Raw genomic sequence first — 26,182 nt, 5'->3', positions numbered from 1 at the left:
ACTGTATCTGGGAGTGGATCTTCCAGATGGCAGCAAAGACCCAACATTAGCATCTACAATTTGCATTTAAAAATTACAAGAACACTCCCTAACTAAGCCCTCATTTAGAATTTTGTGGTAAAAAAGGTATACTAGTGTAGTAATCTACTAACTGCATGTGCATGACTTCTTTGAAAACCTTGATTTACATTTTCACTCATAATCTGCAGCAAACCTCCTTATGCAGTAATTACATGAGCACAACTGCTGTGTAGTATCGCAAGTTTAGGGTCTGCTTTCGATCTTGGCAGATGGGTCACTCGTCACAATGGTGACGGATATCCCGTCCACCGAAATATAAATCCCATAGGATATAATGGGATTTATCCTTGGGCGGACTGGATATTTGTCACCGTTGTGTCGGAGCAACCCGTCTGCCAAGATCTAAATCAGGCCCTTAGTCTCTTCACACAGAAATAGGTTGTCATTTGTCGTGCTATGTGTGTGTTTTCATGTGATATTTCCACATTTATGATCGATTAATAGCGTACTGCAAATGAGGTAATACCATTTTAAATCATCAGAAAGTGGTAAATGTGTGGTTATCTACTTCTGCAGATGTATCACATTTTTCAAGCACTCTGTTTGAGGACCCTGGGTTCTCATTTAGAGATCCCTTCTAGCTCCACAGAAAAAAACACAGACGGGCTGTGCGGAGTGCTTAATTTGAGCCAGTGGTTTCCGGTGCTCAGCATCAGCATGTAGTCATCAACACCCTTGCTTTTCACGAGAACCAGTTAAGTAAACACTCACATTTATTTATGGTAGGCACAGGGAGATTAAGTGATTTGCCCAGAATCACAGAGACTCTAGCCTTGTTTCCCAGCTCCAAACTCAGCAGATCTGGCCATTACACCACATCATGGTAAATAGTTGGTTCTTTTTTAGGCGGTGCTAACAGGAGAAATGGGTTGGTGCAAGCTGCCTCCTGACTAAGGCCTGGGACTTATTTTTGCGTTTACAAATTAACCATGTGCAGTATTGTTTAGGGTTTAGCCTTTATTGTTACACACAGGGCCGGCTCCAGGGCGGTGCGACCGGTGCCACCGCACCAGGTGCTGACTTCACATGGGGTCATCTGTTTGCTAGTTTATATTGTGCTAAAGGCACCTGCTGCCATGTTCCTGGCCTCCAGCAATTTTCAGGCAACAATTAATATGTCAAGAAAACTCCGGTGATTAGTGTTCTTCCAGGCGAGATTGGAGTTTTGTCTAGTAGAAGTTTGACTGGTGGAAGTTTTGATTCATGGTAAGGTAGCGCAGAAGGTTAATAAACCTGCTGCAAAGAACAAGTACCATGCAGATCACTAAGTGAATGTCATTTAAACAGTCACAAAACATCATTGCCCCTAGAGTACGGTCTTGAGAGTCAAGCGTGTTAGGACCAAGCGAGGCTCGTTCTTCGTTAAAGTGAATGTATGCTTAATTGAGACAGAAGAAATGTGACTATATGCTTAATTCATATAGAAGAAATATTTATCAGATAAAAGAGACTAGATGAGAAGTCTCTCTTTGGCTGCTGTTTGAAAAATTTTGATGTGCAACAATACCGTCCTGAAGATGGTCTCAAGGATCTTTTAGACCAGAGAGAGACCGAAACGTCGACGCACTAACACCGTTTTGCTTATATTTGTATGCTGATTGTACAGAATGCAAACCAGATTAAATGTTTTGTTTGATTTCTTCAAATATGGTGTTTTGTTTTCCATATGAATTTAAAGCAAAAGGTGTTCTGTATACTCTTGGTAAATGAATAGATAATTCCAGTAGTATGTCCGTTGCCAGATTGTGATTTGTATTGAAAAGTCTTTTGAATAAAATAACCCTTTATATAATCAAGTGCTTATGAAGGAATTCCCTGTATTAATTAATTAATGATCACTGTTGTGACAGTATTACACATAACAAATGCTGTTAAATGATTCTTCTAGGGGCATTAATGTTTTGTGATTGATTATATACCCAGTCCCAAGGGGATTATTGGGTCGCTCTATTGTATTTAAGATTGTAATTTAAACAGGTCAGTGGGTTTCTGCTTTTGTTAATTGCAGTTTACAGTGAGCTATTAACTGTCAAAGAACTGCATGCAGACTTCAAGGTATAGAGTAGAGCGTATGGATTTTTCCCTAGACTTTCATTATTCTAATGTTGCAAAAAGGGTTCATTTGGGTACCAATCAGTTCTTGTTATTAAATAGAGCCCCAATCCATTGTGTTACATTTTAAATTCAGAGTTTGTGCTTCTCCAGACCAAGTACTCTTCAACTATACTGCCTACCTGTATGGATGACGTTTGAAGCCACCCCATGTTGTCTTCTGTCTTATGTAACATTTCCTATACACTGATTTACACACCTATGATTGATAGTGCTCTGACGCCCTTCACTTTTATGAGTGAACATATAAAATTAATTAAATGCATCAGAAAGAAAGTGGTTATGGAGATTGTTAAAGGGTGGTGGGGAGGGAATCCATGGTGGAGGTGGTCATTGGGGGGCGCCCAAAAACATTGTTGCACTGCGCCCCACCAGTGCTAAAGCCGGCCCTGGTTACACATGCATACAGAAAAACTTGTGGAAACAATGTTCTGCCAGCTGCATCACATTTGTTTGAGGTGAAATGCCAGCATTTTTAATGCTGATAAACAGGTGCATTCTTGCCATGCTGTGGTGGCAGTACGTGTGGCATCCTATCTTCCTCTTGTATTGTAATATCACCCTCACATTTTTTCAGCGGGTGGTCCTAAAGATCTGCTAATGCTTCTGTTTCTCACTCACTATGATATTTCACCACCGATATCTGGCCCCTCTTCTGTCTGTAATATTAGTTACTTGTGAACACCATTGAATAGATAGGTATACATGTATATATATGTATAGGTATGTAGGTATGTATACGCATGGGGTGGGTTCTACAACTCCACTTGAACATACTTTTACACGTGTCCCAGTTCACAGAAGAGGTGGCATAGTACGCCTGTAAAGCCGCACCAGGAACAGGTTTCCAGGCATACCGTTCCGCCTAATGTGGCTTTTATAAGGCCGCTGATTCTTAGCGCAGGCTCAGGGGGTCGAAACACACCACACGGACAACCCAAGGGAGACCCCTAACCCAGGAGGAAACTGAAGTGGTAGGAGAAAGAAGTGCTTCAATTGTATATTCTGCAAAAGCACTCACATCATTGAACAACCACCTGAATGCAATTTCGCTTATCAAAAATAGGACCTTGGAAAAAATGCATACATTTGTGGCATATATATATATATATATATATATATATATATATATATATATATATATATATATACATATATATATATATATATATATATATACATATATATATATATAATCACTGAGGGTATTTACTGGTGCCTGCAGCTGCCGTCATGTCACATGTGCTGCCACTGAAGAGGGCGTTGGCCCGAAACGCGTCTGGCAGGAAAGGGACTCTGTTCGCAGCTCGCGCCCTTGCGCTGGCATTAATTCATACCTGTAAGTGCTTTCCCACCTAGGTGGCAACCTTTTCTTCCATTTGTTAGCGGCCGGCCACGGTCGTGGGTTTGCACATCCGCGGACAAACTGCGGGTCCACTGCTGCCTCATTTGGGCAGCTTTTTGTGGTACAGGAGGTGCCTTTACTTGCGGGGTGCTTGCGGGGACATTGGCAATCCCTTTAAAACTTTTTCTGCATGCGAATGGCGGCGGCGACCCACTTGGGATTTATCGAACCACCAGTCCCAGAAAGCATTGCTTCAGGTTTTACACCTGTGCATAATCACTGAGGGTATTTACTGGTGCCTGCAGCTGCCGTCATGTCACATGTGCTGCCACTGAAGAGGGCGTTGGCCCGAAACGCGTCTGGCAGGAAAGGGACTCTGTTCGCAGCTCGCGCCCTTGCGCTGGCATTAATTCCTACCTGTAAGTGCTTTCCCACCTAGGTGGCAACCTTTTCTTCCATTTGTTAGCGGCCGGCCACGGTCGCGGGTTAGCACATCCGCGGACAAACTGCGGGTCCACTGCTGCCTCATTTGGGCAGCTTTTTGTGGTACAGGAGGTGCCTTTACTTGCGGGGTGCTTGCGGGGACATTGGCAATCCCTTTAAAACTTTTTCTGCATGCGAATGGCGGCGGCGACCCACTTGGGTTTTATCGAACCACCAGTCCCAGAAAGCATTGCTTCAGGTTTTACACCTGTGCATAATCACTGAGGGTATTTACTGGTGCCTGCAGCTGCCGTCATGTCACATGTGCTGCCACTGAAGAGGGCGTTGGCCCGAAACGCGTCTGGCAGGAAAGGGACTCTGTTCGCAGCTCGCGCCCTTGCGCTGGCATTAATTCCTACCTGTAAGTGCTTTCCCACCTAGGCGGCAACCTTTTCTTCCATTTGTTAGCGGCCAGCCACGATCGCGGGTTAGCACATCCGCGGACAAACTGCGGGTCCACGGCTGCCTCATTTGGGCAGCTTTTTGTGGTACAGGAGGTGCCTTTACTTGCGGGGTGCTTGCGGGGACATTGGCAATCCCTTTAAAACTTTTTCTGCATGCGAATGGCGGCGGCGACCCACTTGGATTTTATCGAACCACCAGTCCCAGAAAGCATTGCTTCAGGTTTTACACCTGTGCATAATCACTGAGGGTATTTACTGGTGCCTGCAGCTGCTGTCATGTCACATGTGCTGCCACTGAAGAGGGTGTTGGCCGAAACGCGTCTGGCAGGAAAGGGACTCTGTTCGCAGCTCGCGCCCTTGCGCTGGCATTAATTCCTACCTGTAAGTGCTTTCCCACCTAGGTGGCAACCTTTTCTTCCATTTGTTAGCGGCCGGCCATGGTCGCGGGTTAGCACATCCGCGGACAAACTGCGGGTCCACGGCTGCCTCATTTGGGCAGCTTTTTGTGGTACAGGAGGTGCCTTTACTTGCGGGGTGCTTGCGGGGACATTGGCAATCCCTTTAAAACTTTTTCTGCATGCGAATGGCGGCGGCGACCCACTTGGGTTTTATGGAACCACCAGTCCCAGAAAGCATTGCTTCAGGTTTTACACCTGTGCATAATCACTGAGGGTATTTACTGGTGCCTGTAGCTACCGTCATGTCACATGTGCTGCCACTGAAGAGGGCGTTGGCCCGAAACGCGTCTGGCAGGAAAGGGACTCTGTTCGCAGCTCGCGCCCTTGCGCTGGCATTAATTCCTACCTGTAAGTGCTTTCCCACCTAGGTGGCAACCTTTTCTTCCATTTGTTAGCGGCCAGCCACGGTCGCGGGTTAGCACATCCGCGGACAAACTGCGGGTCCACGGCTGCCTCATTTGGGCAGCTTTTTGTGGTACAGGAGGTGCCTTTACTTGCGGGGTGCTTGCGGGGACATTAGCAATCCCTTTAAAACTTTTTCTGCATGCGAATGGCGGCGGCGACCCACTTGAGTTTTATCTAACCACCAGTCCCAGAAAGCATTGCTTCAGGTTTTACACCTGTGCATAATCACTGAGGGTATTTACTGGTGCCTGCAGCTGCCGTCATGTCACATGTGCTGCCACTGAAGAGGGCGTTGGCCCGAAACGCGTCTGGCAGGAAAGGGACTCTGTTCGCAGCTCGCGCCCTTGCGCTGGCATTAATTCCTACCTGTAAGTGCTTTCCCACCTAGGTGGCAACCTTTTCTTCCATTTGTTAGCGGCCGGCCACGGTCGCGGGTTAGCACATCCGCGGACAAACTGCGGGTCCACGGCTGCCTCATTTGGGCAGCTTTTTGTGGTACAGGAGGTGCCTTTACTTGCGGGGTGCTTGCGGGGACATTGGCAATCCCTTTAAAACTTTTTCTGCATGCGAATGGCGGCGGCGACCCACTTGGGTTTTATCGAACCACCAGTCCCAGAAAGCATTGCTTCAGGTTTTACACCTGTGCATAATCACTGAGGGTATTTACTGGTGCCTGCAGCTGCCGTCATGTCACATGTGCTGCCACTGAAGAGGGCGTTGGCCCGAAACGCGTCTGGCAGGAAAGGGACTCTGTTCGCAGCTCGCGCCCTTGCGCTGGCATTAATTCCTACCTGTAAGTGCTTTCCCACCTAGGTGGCAACCTTTTCTTCCATTTGTTAGCGGCCAGCCACGGTCGCGGGTTAGCACATCCGCGGACAAACTGCGGGTCCACGGCTGCCTCATTTGGGCAGCTTTTTGTGGTACAGGAGGTGCCTTTACTTGCGGGGTGCTTGCGGGGACATTGGCAATCCCTTTAAAACTTTTTCTGCATGCGAATGGCGGCGGCGACCCACTTGGGTTTTATCGAACCACCAGTCCCAGAAAGCATTGCTTCAGGATTTACACCTGTGCATAATCACTGAGGGTATTTACTGGTGCCTGCAGCTGCTGTCATGTCACATGTGCTGCCACTGAAGAGGGTGTTGGCCGAAACGCGTCTGGCAGGAAAGGGACTCTGTTCGCAGCTCGCGCCCTTGCGCTGGCATTAATTCCTACCTGTAAGTGCTTTCCCACCTAGGTGGCAACCTTTTCTTCCATTTGTTAGCGGCCGGCCATGGTCGCGGGTTAGCACATCCGCGGACAAACTGCGGGTCCACGGCTGCCTCATTTGGGCAGCTTTTTGTGGTACAGGAGGTGCCTTTACTTGCGGGGTGCTTGCGGGGACATTGGCAATCCCTTTAAAACTTTTTCTGCATGCGAATGGCGGCGGCGACCCACTTGGGTTTTATGGAACCACCAGTCCCAGAAAGCATTGCTTCAGGTTTTACACCTGTGCATAATCACTGAGGGTATTTACTGGTGCCTGTAGCTACCGTCATGTCACATGTGCTGCCACTGAAGAGGGCGTTGGCCCGAAACGCGTCTGGCAGGAAAGGGACTCTGTTCGCAGCTCGCGCCCTTGCGCTGGCATTAATTCCTACCTGTAAGTGCTTTCCCACCTAGGTGGCAACCTTTTCTTCCATTTGTTAGCGGCCAGCCACGGTCGCGGGTTAGCACATCCGCGGACAAACTGCGGGTCCACGGCTGCCTCATTTGGGCAGCTTTTTGTGGTACAGGAGGTGCCTTTACTTGCGGGGTGCTTGCGGGGACATTAGCAATCCCTTTAAAACTTTTTCTGCATGCGAATGGCGGCGGCGACCCACTTGAGTTTTATCTAACCACCAGTCCCAGAAAGCATTGCTTCAGGTTTTACACCTGTGCATAATCACTGAGGGTATTTACTGGTGCCTGCAGCTGCCGTCATGTCACATGTGCTGCCACTGAAGAGGGCGTTGGCCCGAAACGCGTCTGGCAGGAAAGGGACTCTGTTCGCAGCTCGCGCCCTTGCGCTGGCATTAATTCCTACCTGTAAGTGCTTTCCCACCTAGGTGGCAACCTTTTCTTCCATTTGTTAGCGGCCGGCCACGGTCGCGGGTTAGCACATCCGCGGACAAACTGCGGGTCCACGGCTGCCTCATTTGGGCAGCTTTTTGTGGTACAGGAGGTGCCTTTACTTGCGGGGTGCTTGCGGGGACATTGGCAATCCCTTTAAAACTTTTTCTGCATGCGAATGGCGGCGGCGACCCACTTGGGGTTTATCGAACCACCAGTCCCAGAAAGCATTGCTTCAGGTTTTACACCTGTGCATAATCACTGAGGGTATTTACTGGTGCCTGCAGCTGCCGTCATGTCACATGTGCTGCCACTGAAGAGGGTGTTGGCCGAAACGCGTCTGGCAGGAAAGGGACTCTGTTCGCAGCTCGCGCCCTTGCGCTGGCATTAATTCCTACCTGTAAGTGCTTTCCCACCTAGGTGGCAACCTTTTCTTATATTTATATATATATATATATATATATATATATATATATATATATATATATATATATATATATATATATATATATATATATATATATATATATATATATATATATATATATATATATATATATATATATATTTATACCAGTCTCTCCCCAACCAGCATACTGAAGAAAGTGTGAACAACTCCGGGGGAACAGGCAAGCTTTTAATGATGTAAAAAAGCGCTTACAGACAAGTTAGTTCCTGAAACGCCAGGCAGATGCGTTTCATCCTTTAGATAGGAATCTTCAGTGCCCGTTTCAGTCCGTAATACAGGGGCCATGACTTCGGTGATTTTTGAAGCTGACACCACTCCCATTCTGTGGCCACGCCCTGTCTCTGCCTCGCTGGTAGAAAGTTCTGATTACCCACGTCTGCTCCCAATGCTGCATTGTGGGTCATGTGGTCCACCGCAGGGACCCATACAGTGAAGGGTTTTCCTTTACGCATCCAGTGATGGTTCCACACAGTGGTGGACGGCGTCCCACTTTCCCACACGACAGCCAGTGCAGAAAATTAAAAGTCTTGTCCTGCGTCCCCCTTAATCAGGCAGCAAAACGCTGCCTCCATCTCTCCCCTCGTGTGGGTGTTTCTCCAAGTGGTTTGTTTCCAAACACAGAGGGGGGGTGACACGGCAGCAGTTTTATGCAGTTACCAAAAGAAGCAGCAGGTCATTCCGTGTCTCACCAGATCGAGAGGGGTTCACAGCACGCCGCACCTGCTTGCTGGCGTTGAATATTTATACCAGTCTCTCCCCAACCAGCATACTGAAGAAAGTGTGAACAACTCCGGGGGAACAGGCAAGCTTTTAATGATGTAAAAAAGCGCTTACAGACAAGTTAGTTCCTGAAACGCCAGGCAGACGCGTTTCATCCTTTAGATAGGAATCTTCAGTGCCCGTTTCAGTCCGTAATGCAGGGGCCATGACTTCGGTGATTTTTGAAGCTGACACCACTCCCATTCTGTGGCCACGCCCTGTCTCTGCCTCGCAGGTAGAAAGTTCTGATTACCCACGTCTGCTCCCAATGCTGCATTGTGGGTCATGTGGTCCACCGCAGGGACCCATACAGTGAAGGGTTTTCCTTTACGCATCCAGTGATGGTTCAACACAGTGGTGGACGGCGTCCCACTTTCCCACACGACAGCCAGTGCAGAAAATTAAAAGTCTTGTCCTGCGTCCCCCTTAATCAGGCACCAAAACGCTGCCTCCATCTCTCCCCTCGTGTGGGTGTTTCTCCAAGTGGTTTGTTTCCAAACACAGAGGGGGGTGACACGGCAGCAGTTTTATGCAGTTACCAAAAGAAGCAGCAGGTCATTCCGTGTCTCACCAGATCGAGAAGGGTTCACAGCACGCCGCACCTGCTTGCTGGCGTTGAATATTTATACCAGTCTCTCCCCAACCAGCATACTGAAGAAAGTTTGAACAACTCCGGGGGAACAGGCAAGCTTTTAATGATGTAAAAAAGCGCTTACAGACAAGTTAGTTCCTGAAACACCAGGCAGACGCGTTTCATCCTTTAGATAGGAATCTTCAGTGCCCGTTTCAGTCCGTAATACAGGGGCCATGACTTCGGTGATTTTTGAAGCTGACACCACTCCCATTCTGTGGCCACGCCCTGTCTCTGCCTCGCAGGTAGAAAGTTCTGATTACCCACGTCTGCTCCCAATGCTGCATTGTGGGTCATGTGGTCCACCGCAGGGACCCATACAGTGAAGGGTTTTCATTTACGCATCCAGTGATGGTTCCACACAGTGGTGGACGGCGTCCCACTTTCCCACACGACAGCCAGTGCAGAAAATTAAAAGTCTTGTCCTGCGTCCCCCTTAATCAGGCAGCAAAACGCTGCCTCCATCTCTGCCCTCGTGTGGGTGTTTCTCCAAGTGGTTTGTTTCCAAACACAGAGGGGGGGTGACACGGCAGCAGTTTTATGCAGTTACCAAAAGAAGCAGCAGGTCATTCCGTGTCTCACCAGATCGAGAGGGGTTCACAGCACGCCGCACCTGCTTGCTGGCGTTGAATATTTATACCAGTCTCTCCCCAACCAGCATACTGAAGAAAGTGTGAACAACTCCGGGGGAACAGGCAAGCTTTTAATGATGTAAAAAAGCGCTTACAGACAAGTTAGTTCTTGAAACGCCAGGCAGACGCGTTTCATCCTTTAGATAGGAATCTTCAGTGCCCGTTTCAGTCCGTAATACAGGGGCCATGACTTCGGTGATTTTTGAAGCTGACACCACTCCCATTCTGTGGCCACGCCCTGTCTCTGCCTCGCAGGTAGAAAGTTCTGATTACCCACGTCTGCTCCCAATGCTGCATTGTGGGTCATGTGGTCCACCGCAGGGACCCATACAGTGAAGGGTTTTCCTTTACGCATCCAGTGATGGTTCCACACAGTGGTGGACGGCGTCCCACTTTCCCACACGACAGCCAGTGCAGAAAATTAAAAGTCTTGTCCTGCGTCCCCCTTAATCAGGCAGCAAAACGCTGCCTCCATCTCTGCCCTCGTGTGGGTGTTTCTCCAAGTGGTTTGTTTCCAAACACAGAGGGGGGGTGACACGGCAGCAGTTTTATGCAGTTACCAAAAGAAGCAGCAGGTCATTCCGTGTCTCACCAGATCGAGAGGGGTTCACAGCACGCCGCACCTGCTTGCTGGCGTTGAATATTTATACCAGTCTCTCCCCAACCAGCATACTGAAGAAAGTGTGAACAACTCCGGGGGAACAGGCAAGCTTTTAATGATGTAAAAAAGCGCTTACAGACAAGTTAGTTCTTGAAACGCCAGGCAGACGCGTTTCATCCTTTAGATAGGAATCTTCAGTGCCCGTTTCAGTCCGTAATACAGGGGCCATGACTTCGGTGATTTTTGAAGCTGACACCACTCCCATTCTGTGGCCACGCCCTGTCTCTGCCTCGCAGGTAGAAAGTTCTGATTACCCACGTCTGCTCCCAATGCTGCATTGTGGGTCATGTGGTCCACCGCAGGGACCCATACAGTGAAGGGTTTTCCTTTACGCATCCAGTGATGGTTCCACACAGTGGTGGACGGCGTCCCACTTTCCCACACGACAGCCAGTGCAGAAAATTAAAAGTCTTGTCCTGCGTCCCCCTTAATCAGGCAGCAAAACGCTGCCTCCATCTCTGCCCTCGTGTGGGTGTTTCTCCAAGTGGTTTGTTTCCAAACACAGAGGGGGGGTGACACGGCAGCAGTTTTATGCAGTTACCAAAAGAAGCAGCAGGTCATTCCGTGTCTCACCAGATCGAGAGGGGTTCACAGCACGCCGCACCTGCTTGCTGGCGTTGAATATTTATACCAGTCTCTCCCCAACCAGCATACTGAAGAAAGTGTGAACAACTCCGGGGGAACAGGCAAGCTTTTAATGATGTAAAAAAGCGCTTACAGACAAGTTAGTTCCTGAAACGCCAGGCAGACGCGTTTCATCCTTTAGATAGGAATCTTCAGTGCCCGTTTCAGTCCGTAATACAGGGGCCATGACTTCGGTGATTTTTGAAGCTGACACCACTCCCATTCTATATATATATATATATATATATATATATATATATATATATATATATATATATATATGTGTGTGTATAGAAACACTGGAGTTGTTGTAGTCGCCTTCTCACTACTGTGCGATTTCTTGTTCAGTGGTGAAGGGGATATCACACAAACACAAGGGGATCTATTCCCAAACTGCATTTTGTAGTATGTTTAGTAGCATTACAATAGTACTGCTAAAACACGAGAAAGTGCTATTCACTATACATCTGCAATGATACGACTTCGCCTCTCCTGTCTTTTTACGTACGCAGTTGTCCGCTCGATTGCGGAGTCTCTGCAGATGTAAACTTACTATGAACTCATAGTTTGGAATACCAAAAAAATACAAATGTACACAAAAGAGTATATTTGCCTTTGTGAACCAGGCCTGTAAATGATGAATAACCCCAAAAGAAGTAAAGTTACCCAAAGGTGTAAGAGTGACGTTACATGTGTAGGTTTACTCACCTTTGAGACACACCCCCTATAAAATGCAGATAATCATGCCTTTTGTGTTGTCTATTTTTGTTATGTTTACTAAAATATAAGTGAACACAAACAGGTTGTGCCAATGCTACTGTCCATAGGACATTCGCAGGAAACAGTGTGGCTTCATTTTGAATGTATTTAAAAAATAAATCAAGAGAGAGAATGTGGGTTAAACTACTCACCTGTGGTAGCAATGCCAACTCAAAAGATACATGGCTGATAGTACGATCTAAGCCACTAGGTGGCGCCAAATTTCAAGGAAAGGCCACATGTTTCTTGTTTGTTAGGTGACAGAGAGTGCTCCAGCAGCAAAATGCATTTCGCCTGGAGACCTGAAAGGCTTTTCAGATGGCCAGCCAGGCTATTTATAGAATGAAAGTAACCTGGCCTGTGGGAAAGCAGTCAACACACTGTGTACCGTGTGAAATTACTGAGATGTGGCGCCTGAGAGCTCAGAATGCGTGAATAGATTTGTAATAAAGAGGGACTGCGAGCAATCTCTTGTTTTTGTGTGAGTCTGCACGCCCAACGCCCTGAGCCTTGTTAACTGCGAGAAAGTGGTACCAGAGGGGGGAATATGAAACCGTACCCGGGGTGTAGGTGTTCTGGAGGTATGTGTATGTAAAACGAGCGCAGCAAGGCACTTCATGAACAAAGGCGTCCAGATAACAAACACCTGCTCACCCAGAATGCCCCCATCCAGCCCACACCTCACCCTCTAGGCCGAGTTACGCCTTTTCCTCAAACCTCCTTTTCCTGAAGTGTCAAATGTGAGGAGAGGCCCCCGCGGGGGCTGGGGGTGACTATGAGGAGGACGTAAGGCCTCAGTGAGTGCACGGTGTCGGCAATATTGAGTGCCTTTGGTGTGCAGGGAGGGTCGCCTAGCAACATCCCTCAGCGAGAAACAAGGCGGGGAGAGTTCTGGCCGCCCCCTAAGAGGGATGTACCACATAAAACCCTGTACGATGCGCACGTATACCTTTGAGATTCGGGGGTCAAAGGTCACCATACTGAAAACCATTCAGTTGAGTGATAATAGTGAGGTACTCTACCGCAATGTGACTAAAGAAGGGGTGCACTAATTCGGTGTGCGCTAATTGGGAGGAGGGGGGGGGGGCTGATTAGGTAATTCTGTTTCCTCCCCAGGCCCTTGCAGACATGTACATAGAAAACCTCTGAACCGTGAACCATAACCCCGCAGAACAGGTGGGACCGGTTGCAGACACTGCCTGGGGAGGCTGACACATGCCGGGGTTGGTTTGCATTTCTCCTCAACACCTACTTTGCATGGTCAAAGGCACTTTCTATACACACTTTCCCCAAGAGTTTTTAGGAATATATGTGTGGAGTTATGAATCGGAATTAAAACAGAAAAGGGACTGAACATCACAATTTATGGTCAGTTTCTCAATTCTTAATTTCCACAGTAGACGTGCAAAACTTAACATGCACACTAGATGCAGGCTCGTGACCCAGGCCCGGATGTGACGGATTTAACTGCGCATGCTGAAAGTAATCTTACATATGCGAGTAGATATCCTATTACAATCAACTTAACTAACACTGTGAAAGCAACAACAGTTAATGTAGCATTATTTATTTATTTGCGTATTATTATTGCATTATATGTATATTGTGGTTTTCAGTGTTGTTCCTTGCTGAGATTTTTTATTTGATTTTTTTTTATTTTAAAAGTTTTGTATAGCGCTAGCTAGACCCGTAGGTATCAGAGCGCCTCTGGGTAAGGGCCTTGCCTTACTCAGAAGGCTGACAGTCAGTAAGCAAACCACGGATAAAAAATACAGCATGAACAATAAATAACTGTGCAAAAAAATAAGGTGAATAGCATTGTCCGTTCACCAACAATCCTTGAATGGGAGTCAATTCAGAATATTGAGGTCTATGTTAGTTGACGTTGTTCCGGAAAGTATTTGTTTAGGAGATGGAGTTTGAGGTCCCTTTTGAAACAGGAGAAGGAGGGGTTGCATCTGAGGACTCCAGGGAGAGCGTTCCATATCCTGGGAGCGTTGCCAGACAACGATCAGTATTGGGTGGTTTTCTTTTTCATTTACGGTGGAATTAGAAGGAGTGAGTTGGAGCTTCTCAGTGTTCTGGCTTGACCTGCTCTTACCAGTTTGTTGTTCAGGTAGTTGGGGGCCGGAGAGTGGAGGGTTTGTGTGTGATGCAGGCCAGTTTGTAAATACATCTCCCTTCCATGGGAAGCCATTTGAGGGAGTTGAGAGGTGGAGAGATGTGTTGAAATCTTTTTACTCCAGATACAAGTCGAGCGGCCATGTTCAGCACTGCCCTTAGAGGGGCTAGGTGAGCTTTTGGAGTCCCTGTAAGGATGGCATTCCCGTAGTCGATTTTAGAGAGAACCAGGGATTGAACTACTGTCTTGAGGTCCTCATGGGGCAGAAAAGGTTTCAATTTCTTGAGGTGTTTTAGAGAGAAAAGAGCACTTTTTGCAGAGTTTTTGATGTGGGCCTCCATTGATCAAGAGTGATGCCTAGAGACTTAACTGAGTCGGATAGAACGAGGGGGCAGTTTAGGGCAACCAGATTCTTGAGCCACTCATTGTGAGGTCTTAAGCATTGCATTTGGTGTCCAGGTTTAGGTGTGCATGTCTGTTTGGTGCTATGAAGTGCGATCCTATCCATAATTTGGGAATTTCAGTTTAACTGTATTTTTCCAGTGAATTTCCAAGTTTTTACAGATATGTTAATGTGTTATAACCAAAGCCAACCATAACTTCACTTTCCCCTTCGTTTTTGTGTGTTACCGTATGCGACAGCTCCCTGTCCACAACCCAGCACGGGCAGCCAGGCTGTGCACCGTGGGGATGGACGCATGGACTGGCCTGCGGTTAGCCACACGCCCAACCTTACACAACAGTCAACCCCACCACTCAAAGGTTTTGGCCTTGCATAGCGGGGTGGGATGCTAGGCCGTTAGTGCACAACCCTCCCTGAGACGCCAATCACCTCTGCACACAGACTTATGCTATGCACAGTGGAGGTTGGCCGCAGGCAGCCAGGCCTGTGCCCAACTTGCAGGGTGGGGCCAACAATAGCTGAGCAATGACTTCAGCTGGATGTAGTGTCCTGCTTCATCGCAGGCGGTCAAGAACTGGACTACGGCCAGGCCCTGCTCCCAACACGCTGCATGCAGCCAAGGCCCCCATGTATCGTAAAGGTAGTCGTCCATGTTGACTACCTTCATGCTTTATTGCACTAAACTTTTTCTCTATTACTGTTTTTATTCACACGAATCCCCTCATGTACTTCTTTTAAACTTTTTCACATAAAATGTAAAGCTCTCTGAAACTCTTGGGTATAGCTAGCGCTTTATAAAACTCAAAAATAAATAATAAGCACAGCAGAAGTGCACAGAATACCTTTTTTCATTTTTTCTAGAGTTCATGAATCAACCGCTGGATTCACAAATTCTGACACCTCTGGAAGAACCAAGGATTTGCAAATCCAACTTAGATTTCCAAATGCCATAATAAAAATACCATTTGATATTTATTTTATTTCCAGGAGTCAGGACAGGTTCTCCATGCTCTCCTCAGGTTCTGTTTCTTTTTTTCCCCTGAATGATACTTAATGAACTATATTCCGTCATGGCAGGCTGCAAAATATATATTTTTTAATTGCCAGCACCTCAGAGAGTGGAGGATTAATGAATCTACAGCCAGCTTCACGAATTCATGAAGCACGATGGGAATAAAAGCTACCTAGTCCAATGGTGTGCCTTTGATTTTTTTAATTGGATTTGCAAATCCTGTGTGGATTTGCATATCCACAGGGGATTTGCAAATTAACGGTCCAGATATTTCTAAAGTTTAACCTCTTCATGCCCAGAACACTTTGTAAACATTAACTTTTTTTAAAATCCTGAATAAATTTACACTATACCCAACAAAGAAACTTTCTTGAGTACATTTATAATTACATGCCACTTTCAGTGTAATTCCATTTAGCCACTTTTTTTCTGTGTCGAGAAGGAAAGAATCCTATGGAAATTAAAGCTAAGAATTTTCACTTTTGGAACCCCCCATTTTAAGTCCTCAGCTTGACTCGTCTTTAAGAAAATTGCTATCAAGAGGTTCCGGTTACATCATAAACCACAGGGCGAAAGGATGACTGATTTGTAAATGTCACCAGAACTCCAAGATGAAAATATAGGGCCATTTATATTACACCTTTATTTTGAGGTATCAGCTTGGAAAGACTGTTCCCAAAGTGCTGATAATAATGGTCACTGATTGGAAATAGAATGTTTTTGTCTTGTTTTATCTTTCAGAAATAAATACTTTGTGACACAGTGGACACCGGTGAGAGCCAATGGAATTAAGCAATTGTGTGGCTGCAACACTAAGGGGTCTATTAGGATGGGGGGCGGATCGCCACCGCCCTACCGGCAGTGGCGATCCGCCCGCCAAAACACCCCGCCGGATGGCGTTTTACCCCGCCACATTAGCATGGCAGGGGTGTATCGCTGCGGACTGAAAAAACATCCGCCGCTTTTCGGCCGGTAGGCAATCATCACAATTGCCTACCGGGCGGAAAAGGCCTGCAATATGGTGGCGGTGTCTTGTAGGCACCGCCATCAGTATTACAATGGTGGTGTGTAATGCCTTTACGTGGCGGAGAGTCCGCCATGTAAGAGACATGCAGTGTTTCCTTTGGGGGCCAGTTGCAGGCCCCCAGGGGGGTGGGGGCTGCACTTGGGGGGTACCTATGGTGCCCATGGTGCGTACCAATGCACAACATGCATAAACTGCATTGTGGCGGGTGCTGCTTACAGCAACGCCCGCCACTATGCAATATATGCAGGATGCGACTGCCAGGGTGGTGGTTTCATCCTAATTGCGGGGTAGGACCGCCGCACCACTGGCGGCCAGGCCCAGCACCGCTAGGGTGGGGGGTGGACTGGAGTCTGCCCGCCATCCTAACTGACCTCATAGTGCAGAATTTTGGATTTACCACATTTGCCACATAATTTGCAGATTTCATGAACAAAAAAAGTGCTAAAATGGGTGAAAATAATGCTGTTAGAGAAGGTGCTGTGAAATGGGCATTCTTTGGTTGTATGGTTTAGATAACCTGGCCACATAATGTGTTCGCCTATACCATATAATCCTAGTAGACCTGGCATTTGTAAAAATCTGCAAGAGTGGTTTGGGGACATACAATATGATGATGAAATATTTTACATATTTCACCATCCCCTGTGAAACTTGGGTTTCAATACCACTGCATTTTGTGCAATAAAAGCGCCTACACGTGCTATATACAGAATTCATAATTGGTGACTGTGAAATGTGGTGCAATATTGCCACTGTGAAATGGTGATGAAACTGGACACCTTTAAGCTAAAAGGTGAGTGGTTTGCAAATGTCAACAGTAACAGGCCCACAAACCCCTCAGGAGGCCCATAAGTTCACCGGTATGCGGTCAAGAGTAGAGAGGTTTACTGGTATGCGGTCCTCAATGCAGGGTCCACAAACCCTTCAAAAAACGTAGTAAAAGAAACCACAGGGCCAGGCACAGACCAGGCCCTGCGGTGATCCGAAAGGCCATGTGCAGTTTGGATTGGCCACCTGATGAAAGCTGAGGGCAGGGCCTGGTGATAGGATGTCTCAGACGGTCAAACCCGCCACACACGGCTGAAGGCCAGTCAGCATCAGGGGCCATAGCCATGGAAGGTTTGGAGCAGAGCCCAAGTACTGCAACCAACCATTCTGTACATGTCCTTTGGCCGTACGCAGTGGGGTATACTTTTATAGAAGTTGGAAGTATGATATGATAAAAAAGAAAGGAAAAAAAGAACGGAAAAATACAATAGCTAAATTATAGATAGCTTTGGTTATAACATGCTAAAATTTTAAAACTCAGAAATTCCATTTAAAGAGCCACTGTTAAAGTAAGTTGTGGCTATGACTTAAAACTGAAAAACAGTGAAATGCGTAAGTTATGGTAACTAACGTACTTCATAGCCTGCACAACAGCCCTGTTGTTCGACCATATTTCTTTTCTTCTCATATTTCTTTCCTCTGTCATGGCATGAGAGTGATACCATTGCTCACATACCATGAAAGAGAAAGTAAATATGGCCGAATAAAATGTGCTATTTGGAAAAGGTGTACTATAGGCTTTCTCTTACCTTCAAATAGGGGACCAGCTCTCAATAGCGAGCGCTCTTCTGTTTAATTCTACCTTACAGGAAAATTCTAACCACTTCCATCCTCTTGTGGTTTCACATGAAAACAATGGCAGCGAACAAACAACATATACAGATGTGCAGAGCGTAAGGTGCTGTTGATTACCATTGTTGAGGGACAGGACAAACGGCTCATTTGAGGTTACTTAGCTACTCAAGAATCCAATTTGCTGCTAGCATTATGTTAATGTTCCAAACCATTAGTGCATTTTCAACCTTTATTATCTGCTTCTTAATAAATTGAGCAGATTTGAGAATTATGTGTGTGACCTCCCTGCAATGTAATTTATTTATGCACCTATTTTTTGCTTTGTTTCTTTGCTTAGTTATCTCTTTCTTTCTTTCTTCCTTGAACCTTTCTTTGATTCTTGGTCTTGCTCTTTCTGCCTTTCTTTCTGCTTTTATTTAATAATTAAGAAGTTTCATAAAATACTGCATTTTCGCCCTTCAGTTAGTTGCTTCAGAAAGCCGGCAAACAAAGAAAAATACTGTTTAAAGTAACTCTGCTTGATATTTTTAGATTGTACCCTGTGCTCTGCGCTGCATGTAGTTGATGGCAAGTCTAAATAGCTCATTTACTCTATTAGTCTACAGTGCAAAGCACAGGGAAACACTGGTTATTCAGAGGGATCGACATTAGACGAAAAACTCTGACTTGGATATAGTGAGGTGTCCGTGTCTGCAAGTTTGCGGGGCTTTTGGTCTGTGTGCTTCGCAGTGCTTAATTTGTAAGCAAAGAAGTGCCGGGGCTCTCGTCAGGAGGCCACTGCAGCTTATACCACCCATTGCCCCTGATAGGCTGCCAATTACAGTAACAACACAACCACTAATCATCATCACACTCCTACAAGTGTGACAGTTCGGACTATTTGAGGCCCCCAAACTAAAAAATTGGCTTGGGCAGCAGGTGATAGTTAGTTTGAATGTATATTGAATTAATAATTGACCGTTTTTATGGGCTTCTCAGACAGCGCCACCTTGTGGCAGACTGTCACAAGGCACCAGTGTTGAGAATTAGATGCCGGTGCCGAGTACTGGAAAACACCGGCTCAAATTAAGCAATGGTAGAGGGTGTTCTGGACCTTGATTTTGAACCTGACATTGACAAGAAGGTGGTGGAGAGCTTCAAGAGCACGTTTCACGTGGTCCCAATGTCTGAATGTTAGTGCACATATTTGCTGCCTGCTTCTGAAGCCTTTATGGCCTGAAAATATATGTTTTAAGGAGACCAAAGAAGAAGATAACGCTGCCGTCGGTGCCCACCAGGATGCTGCGCTCCTCACCTTGATTTTTTGGTCACCTTGAACAAGTGGGAGGATATTTCAAAGAAGCGCACGCTCCATGTTCACATCCTAAGTCACTTGATTGACTATTGATAACCGCGTAATATATTACTTTAATACGTGGTGGCCTGCAACCTCTGTTTAAAAGCACGTCTGTAATTTCCCTAGTACAGTAAAGTTTAGACATCATTAGTTACATTTAATAAAGCAATGACGTAGCCTCTCCACTGTAATAAGTCATTACAGTTAAGTTGTGAGGTCGTAATGCCTGCTGCCAGAGCCAAGTAACTTGGGCAACAGTAACATCTGCTCTTTGCAGCACATAGAAGCAGCAGATGTGTGAGAAGGGAAGCATTATATGATAACCAAATATTACTAAGAAGGTAGGGGTTCAGAAGAACATGCTTTGATTTGTTGAAAAAAGCACACCATATTTGATTAGATTTCATGAAAAAAGTACTCATGGAAAAAACGGCAGCGGTGTTGAGTGGAGGGCGATTTGGGGCGGCCGGACCTAAATACACTGACACGCTTATGGGTTAACTAGCTGGAGGGAAGAAAACAGCCTAAGACTATTTCCCCATTACATCAAATCCATATTTCAAGGGAAGTGTGTCATTACCATAAAAATAAAAGTGTAGCCTTGTGTAATATGATTTTTAAAAACAATACTGTAGGGATCTATGCTTTATGGAATTCTGAGCAAGTTGCTAGGAGCTTAGAATGTTATGATCTGAAAGGGAAACACTAAAGAAGAAGTTGTGGAAGGAGCTGGAGGTCTCTTTACTTCTGACCATTAAAGATAAACTTTAATCATCTATTCTGCATTGAAGTCATCTTTACATATACTTAATATGAAAAGCAGCCATACATGGAATATGCACATATAAAGCATTGTAAGGCAAGTTTTGGCCTGTGTCCCATCCTAACCAGATTTAGAGGATGCAAAGAATGGTTTACTTAGGATTGCAGAATGTGGTCTCGAGTTGCTACAACACATCTACGGGTCTGATCATGGGGGAAAAGCTGCTGAAATCAAGAATTAACGCAAGAAGATCTCTCTCGGCCCCCAGAGCCGCCTTGTCATGTTCTCTTAACCAGAGGTTCCTGCTGCGGTTTCATATTGTTCCATAGCATCAGGGGACTTCCCATATCCAAAGCTGAAGGTGATGGGATCCTGCGCGTGAGAGGGTCACACACTTCCCAGTTGGTTTCGATTAGTCACAATTTCTTAGGAGAGCCGGTGGCGGGCCTTTTGAATCATTTATGTGTACGTCTTGTGGGTTGCATGTCCGTGTGTCTATGTGAGTGCTTTTGAGTGTGTAATAAGAGTAATAAACGCTGCCATAGCTTCGGGGCTCCCCCGCTCATGGTCAACGGCTATAATAGTGCCCATTTTCAAAAAGAGGAATAGAGACAGCCCCCAATGCTACCGTCCTATCTCCCTGATAGACGTGACTGCTAAAGTGCGGGGTCGAGTTGTCTTAAATCGCCTAATGAGCTGGGCTGAGGACCGCCACATCCTTACTGACGGCCAGTACGGATTTAGGCCCAATAGATCAATGACAGATCAATGCTTACATTTATATTTACTAGTGGAAAAAAACACCATTGCCAATAATGAGGTATAATCTGGATGGTGGTAATACCGAACCTTTTACTTGTACCAGCGCGGTCAGACTGGGTGTATTTTGGCCCCATTCCTGTTCTCCCTGTATATCAATGGCCTACTAGAACAATCGCTAAGAAGCCTAGAGTAGGCAGTAGAGCAATCCCCGTCCATCTCTACGCAGACGACGCAGTCCTGTTGGCACGTACTCCACTGGGACTACAGCGTCTGATAGATGGTTTCGTGGATTTTATGACTAGTTTAGATTTATCTGCCAACCTGACTAAGTCGTATGTCATGGAGATGGGGACTAAACCCAGAAAAATGTTTAATTATAGAATAGGCGCACTTAGTTTAGCGAAGGTACAGTCTTTCTCGTATCTGGGCATTTTATTTGATAGGGGCTTAAATTTCAAATTACTGATTGAGGAACGTAAGCTAGTATCCAGCACAGGGGCAATAATGAATTTTGGTTGCAGATTAGGGCGATGGTCGCCGGAGCAAATGATGAACCTATACAACCCAATTTGCTATTCTAAAGCTGCGTATGGGGCAGAATTGTGGGGGATCGCCAACGTCGACAAGGCTTCAGACAGAGGAAAACAAATATTTGAGAAAGCTCCTCAAAGTCCCACAGTTTGTACCCTCATATATTACACGTGAAGAACTGGGTGGAGCGTTTATAGAGCACAGGGAGGAGAGGAGGCCCCTGTTAGTCAAGTCAAGTCAAGTCATAACATTTATATAGCGCACTACATACCCAGTGGGTTTCAAGGCGCTTAGGAAGGGGAGGTGGATTATTTGTCAAATATCCACGTTTTAAGCTGCTTTGTGAACGCTAGGTGATTCTGGGTGAGGCGAAGGTAAGCGGGGAGTGAGTTCCATGTTTTGGCAGCCAGGTATGAGAAGGATCTGCCTCCCATGGTGGTCTTGTTGATGCGAGGTACAGTGGCGAAGGCTTGGCTGGAAGAGCGAAGTTGGCGGGAGGGGGTGTAGAAGGACAGTCGAGAGTTGAGGCAATCTGGTCCGATGTCGTAGAGTGATTTGTGTGCGTGGGTAAGCAGTCGGAAAGTAATCCTCTTATTGACGGGTAGCCAGTGGAGGTCTTTAAGGTGACCAGAGATGTGTTCATTGCGTGGGATGTCTAATATGAGCCTGGCTGAGGCGTTTTGGATTCGTTGTAGTTTCTTCTGGAGTTTAGCGGTGGTACCTGCGTAGAGGGTGTTTCCGTAGTCCAGTCGGCTCGTGACTAGAGCGTGGGTGACTGTTTTCCTTGTTTCGGAGGGGATCCAGCGAAATGTTTTTCTGAGCATGCGAAGAATGTTAAAGCAGGAAGAGGATACGGCGCTGACTTGTCTGTTCATTGAGAGTGAAGAATCCAGGATGACGCCAAGGTTCCGTGCGTGGTCTGTCGGGATGGGTGCATTTCCGAGGGCTTCCGGCCACCAGGAGTCGTCCCATGCAGAGGGGGATTTACCTAAGAGGAGGACTTCTGTTTTTTCTGAGTTCAGTTTCAGACGGCTTTGTTTCATCCATTCGGCGACTTCTTTCATTCCTTCGTGTAGGTTAGTTTTGGCGGTGCTGGGGTCCTTGGTGAGAGATAGGATCAGTTGAGTGTCATCCGCGTAAGAGATGATGTTGAGGTTGTGTTGGCGGGCGATGGCCGTGAGGGGGCTCATGTATACGTTGAAGAGGGTGGGACTGAGTGAGGATCCTTGTGGTACGCCGCAGATGATTTCAGAGGCCTCGGACTTGAATGGTGGGAGGCGGACTCTCTGGGTTCTTCCGGTGAGGAACGAGGTGATCCATTCCAGTGCCTTTCCTTGGATTCCGATGTTTCTGAGGCGTTGTAAAAGGGTGCTGTGGCAGACTGTGTCGAAGGCTGCAGAGAGGTCGAGGAGGATGAGGGCGACTGTGTCTCCATTGTCCAGTAGAGTTCGAATGTCGTCTGTTGCTGCGATGAGTGCGGTCTCAGTGCTGTGTTTGGCTCGGAAGCCAGATTGTGAGGGGTCGAGTGATTTGTTGGCTTCGAGGAAGGCGGCGAGCTGGTTGTTGACAGCTTTCTCGATGACTTTGGCCGGGAATGGAAGAAGCGAGATGGGGCGGTAGTTTATGAGTTCGGTGGGGTCTGCTGTTGGTTTTTTCAGAAGGGCGGTGAGTTCAGCGTGTTTCCAGTCTTCTGGGAAGGTAGCGGAGTTGAAGGAGCAGTTGATGACGTCTCGGAGGTGCGGAGCTATGACGGAGTCTGCTTTGTTGAAGATGTGGTGGGGGCATAGGTCTGTGGGGGATCCAGAGTGGATGGAATTCATCAGGCGGATGGTGTCCTCAGTGGAGATTGGGTTCCAGGCGTTAAGGGTGTTAACGGGGGGAAGATGGTCAGCTGATGGTAGGGTGGGTTGCCTTCCGGGTTGGTTGTCAAAGCTGTTGTGGATGTCAGCAATCTTGTTGTGGAAAAAAGAGGCTAGGGAATCGCAGAGGGTTTGAGAGGGGGTGATGTCGTTGGAGTTGGCCGAGGGGTTGGAAAATTCCTTGGATGATGTTGAAAAGTTCCTTGCTGTTGTGGGCGTTGTTGTCAAGTCGATCTTTGAATGCTGTTTTCTTGGCTTTTCGGATCAGTTGGTGGTGAGTACGGATGGCGCTTTTGAAGGCGTCCTTGTTGCTGGTGGATGGGTCTTTTTTCCAGGCCTTTTCAAGGGAGCGGCACAGTTTCTTGGATTTCTTGAGGTCGTCGTTGAACCATGAGGCCTTCTTGAAGCCAAGTTTGTGTTGACGTTTTTTCAGTGGTGCTAAGGTGTCGGCGGTGTTGGATAACCAAAGGGTGAGGTTGGAGGCGGCTTCGTTGGCGTTAGAAGAGAGGGCTGGGGAGGTTTGAAGGAGTGATGTGGAGATCTGCTCTGTGGTGATTTTGTTCCAGTTTCTTTGCAGAGTTGGTTGGGGGTGGTTGATGGGTTTTGGCTTGTTGTAGGTGAAGTGAACGCAGCTGTGGTCAGTCCAGAGGAGATCCGTAGTGTGGCTGAAGGAGACATGGTTGCTGGAGGTGAAGATGGGGTCGAGAGTGTGACCTGCGATGTGGGTGGGGGAAGTGACCAGTTGTTTAAGTCCGAGGTTGGCGAGGTTGTCCAAGAGGGTGGCGGTGTTGCGGTCGTTGATCTTTTCAAGGTGGAAGTTGAGGTCTCCCAGAAGGATGTAGTCTTTGGAGGGGAGCGCTTGTGGGGTGATGAAGTCCGTGATGTCTTCACTGAATTTTGCGCGTGGTCCTGGTGGTCTGTAGAGGAGGGTGCCTCTGAGTGTGGTCTTGGGGTCGATGTGGATCTGGAAGTGAAGGTGTTCGGAGTTGGCGAGGTTGGCATCAGAGCTGGTTGAGATGCGGATTGTTTTCTTATGGACGATAGCGATTCCACCTCCTGTATGGTCGGTGCGGTCCTTGCGTGTGATCTTATAGTCATCAGGGATAGCGATGGCGATGTCAGGGGCGGAGGAAGCGTTCATCCATGTTTCCGTTAGGAAGGCGACGTCAGGAGAGATGGTGTCTAGTAGGTTCCAAAGGTCAATGGCGTGCCTGTGGACCGAGCGGGTGTTGAGAAGGATGCATTCTAGGTGGTTGGGGTAGGGAATCTGTGGTGTGGTCGTAGCGGAGATGTTGTCGGTGCCGCTAAATTTGCAGGAGAAGCAGGAGAACGGTCCATGGGTGCGTCCAGGAGCGGCTTGGACGCAGTTGGGGGCGCGACCGGGGTTAAGGGCTAGGAGGGTGGCGGCATCGTAGGTAACGCGGGGGGGCTGGGCAGCGCGAGGGGCAGGGGGTCTGGCGCTGGGCGCGGTCCAGGCGCGGACGGGCGTAGACGGGCTTACCTTTGGCGCACCTTCGGCGTGTCCGAAGCGCGTGGACGCTGCGCGTGGAGGCATTGGCCATAGATGGATGGTGGAGGGGGCGGAGCGTGGGAGGGTCAGCAGCTGGGAGGCGGTAGCGGGGAGGAGGGGCAGGGAAAACAACAACAGCAAACAAGATGGAGGTCAGAGGGGAGGCGAGGCAGGGGCAGTAGGTCGCCAGCGAAAATTAATCCAATAATGCACGTTGCTGCCAGGTGGGCCAATACAGTTAAATGCAGTGCAGGGCGGGCGGCGCTATAGTCACAAGCGCTGAGAGCTATGAGATTATAAAAAACACTGCGCAAATTGGTGAAATGCAGGCGAGCAGATTTTAAACACGTCGCAAATTAGTCTAATGCAGGCGATACCACTAAATTAAAGAATGCAGGCGATACCATGAAGTTGATTCAGCAGTGCGATCCCCAGGAAGATAGCAGCAGTACAGGGAGAGGAGCAAGGAGGGAGCAACCGGTCAGGAGATCTGCGCTAACCCAGAGGCCAGGCTGACTAAGCACATCATTATGGATTGCTTGGGAAGGGATAGGGGAATGAAAATCCCATGGCTGAAGTACATAAAGGGAGCTTTGGAAAATATTGGCTGTAAGGAGCTTTTCCTGATGCCGACCGGTATAACAGGTCGGGATCGGGCTAGGGTAAAGGAGATGTTTTCAAACACAAAGCCTCAGCCAGAGAAGTTAGGGACTGGGGCAAACAATCAGCCAAATCCCATGGTTTCGTGAGGACCTGTGAAGGAACAGACCCTTACCTTGCCCTCATACACAGTGCCCAGTATAGATTTTTAATTACACGTTTTAGGCTCAACTATTTACATCACTTACTAGCCGATCCTGCAGGTTTTACTGATTCAGTTAAGTCAAAGGGTCCCTACGGCTGCAATCAACGATCTCCGCAGGATACCCTTCATTTTGTATTATTATGTCCATTTTATTCATTGCCCAGGCGCCGTTTTTTAGTAAGTTTGCTGAAAAAAGCCAAATTTAGGCATGCGAAGGAGGCCCTTTTACACTTACAAATGGTCCAAGATCCCCTCACCTTACTTTCTGTGACGAGTTTCTTAAGGTTAGCCGTAAAACTAAGAGGCACTAGAGGGACTCGTTGAGTAAAATACCCCTATAATCATAACCAACATGTGGGGGGGAGACGGGCCCAATGAACTGCAAGAGTAACAGCTTCTGTATCTTTTTTAAACTGGCTGTACATTATTGTCATTTTTAATCTGTACTTTTATGGCGTTAATGTAAAATGCTGAATAAAGAATTTTGGATTGGATTGGATTGGAGTGTGTTCGTG

The sequence above is a fragment of the Lissotriton vulgaris genome, chromosome 4_1, assembly GCF_964263255.1.
Source record: "Lissotriton vulgaris chromosome 4_1, aLisVul1.2, whole genome shotgun sequence".
Taxonomy (NCBI): Eukaryota; Metazoa; Chordata; class Amphibia; order Caudata; family Salamandridae; genus Lissotriton; species Lissotriton vulgaris.
The sequence above is the reverse complement of the archived record's forward strand: the minus strand, read 5'-3'. Positions refer to the sequence as shown.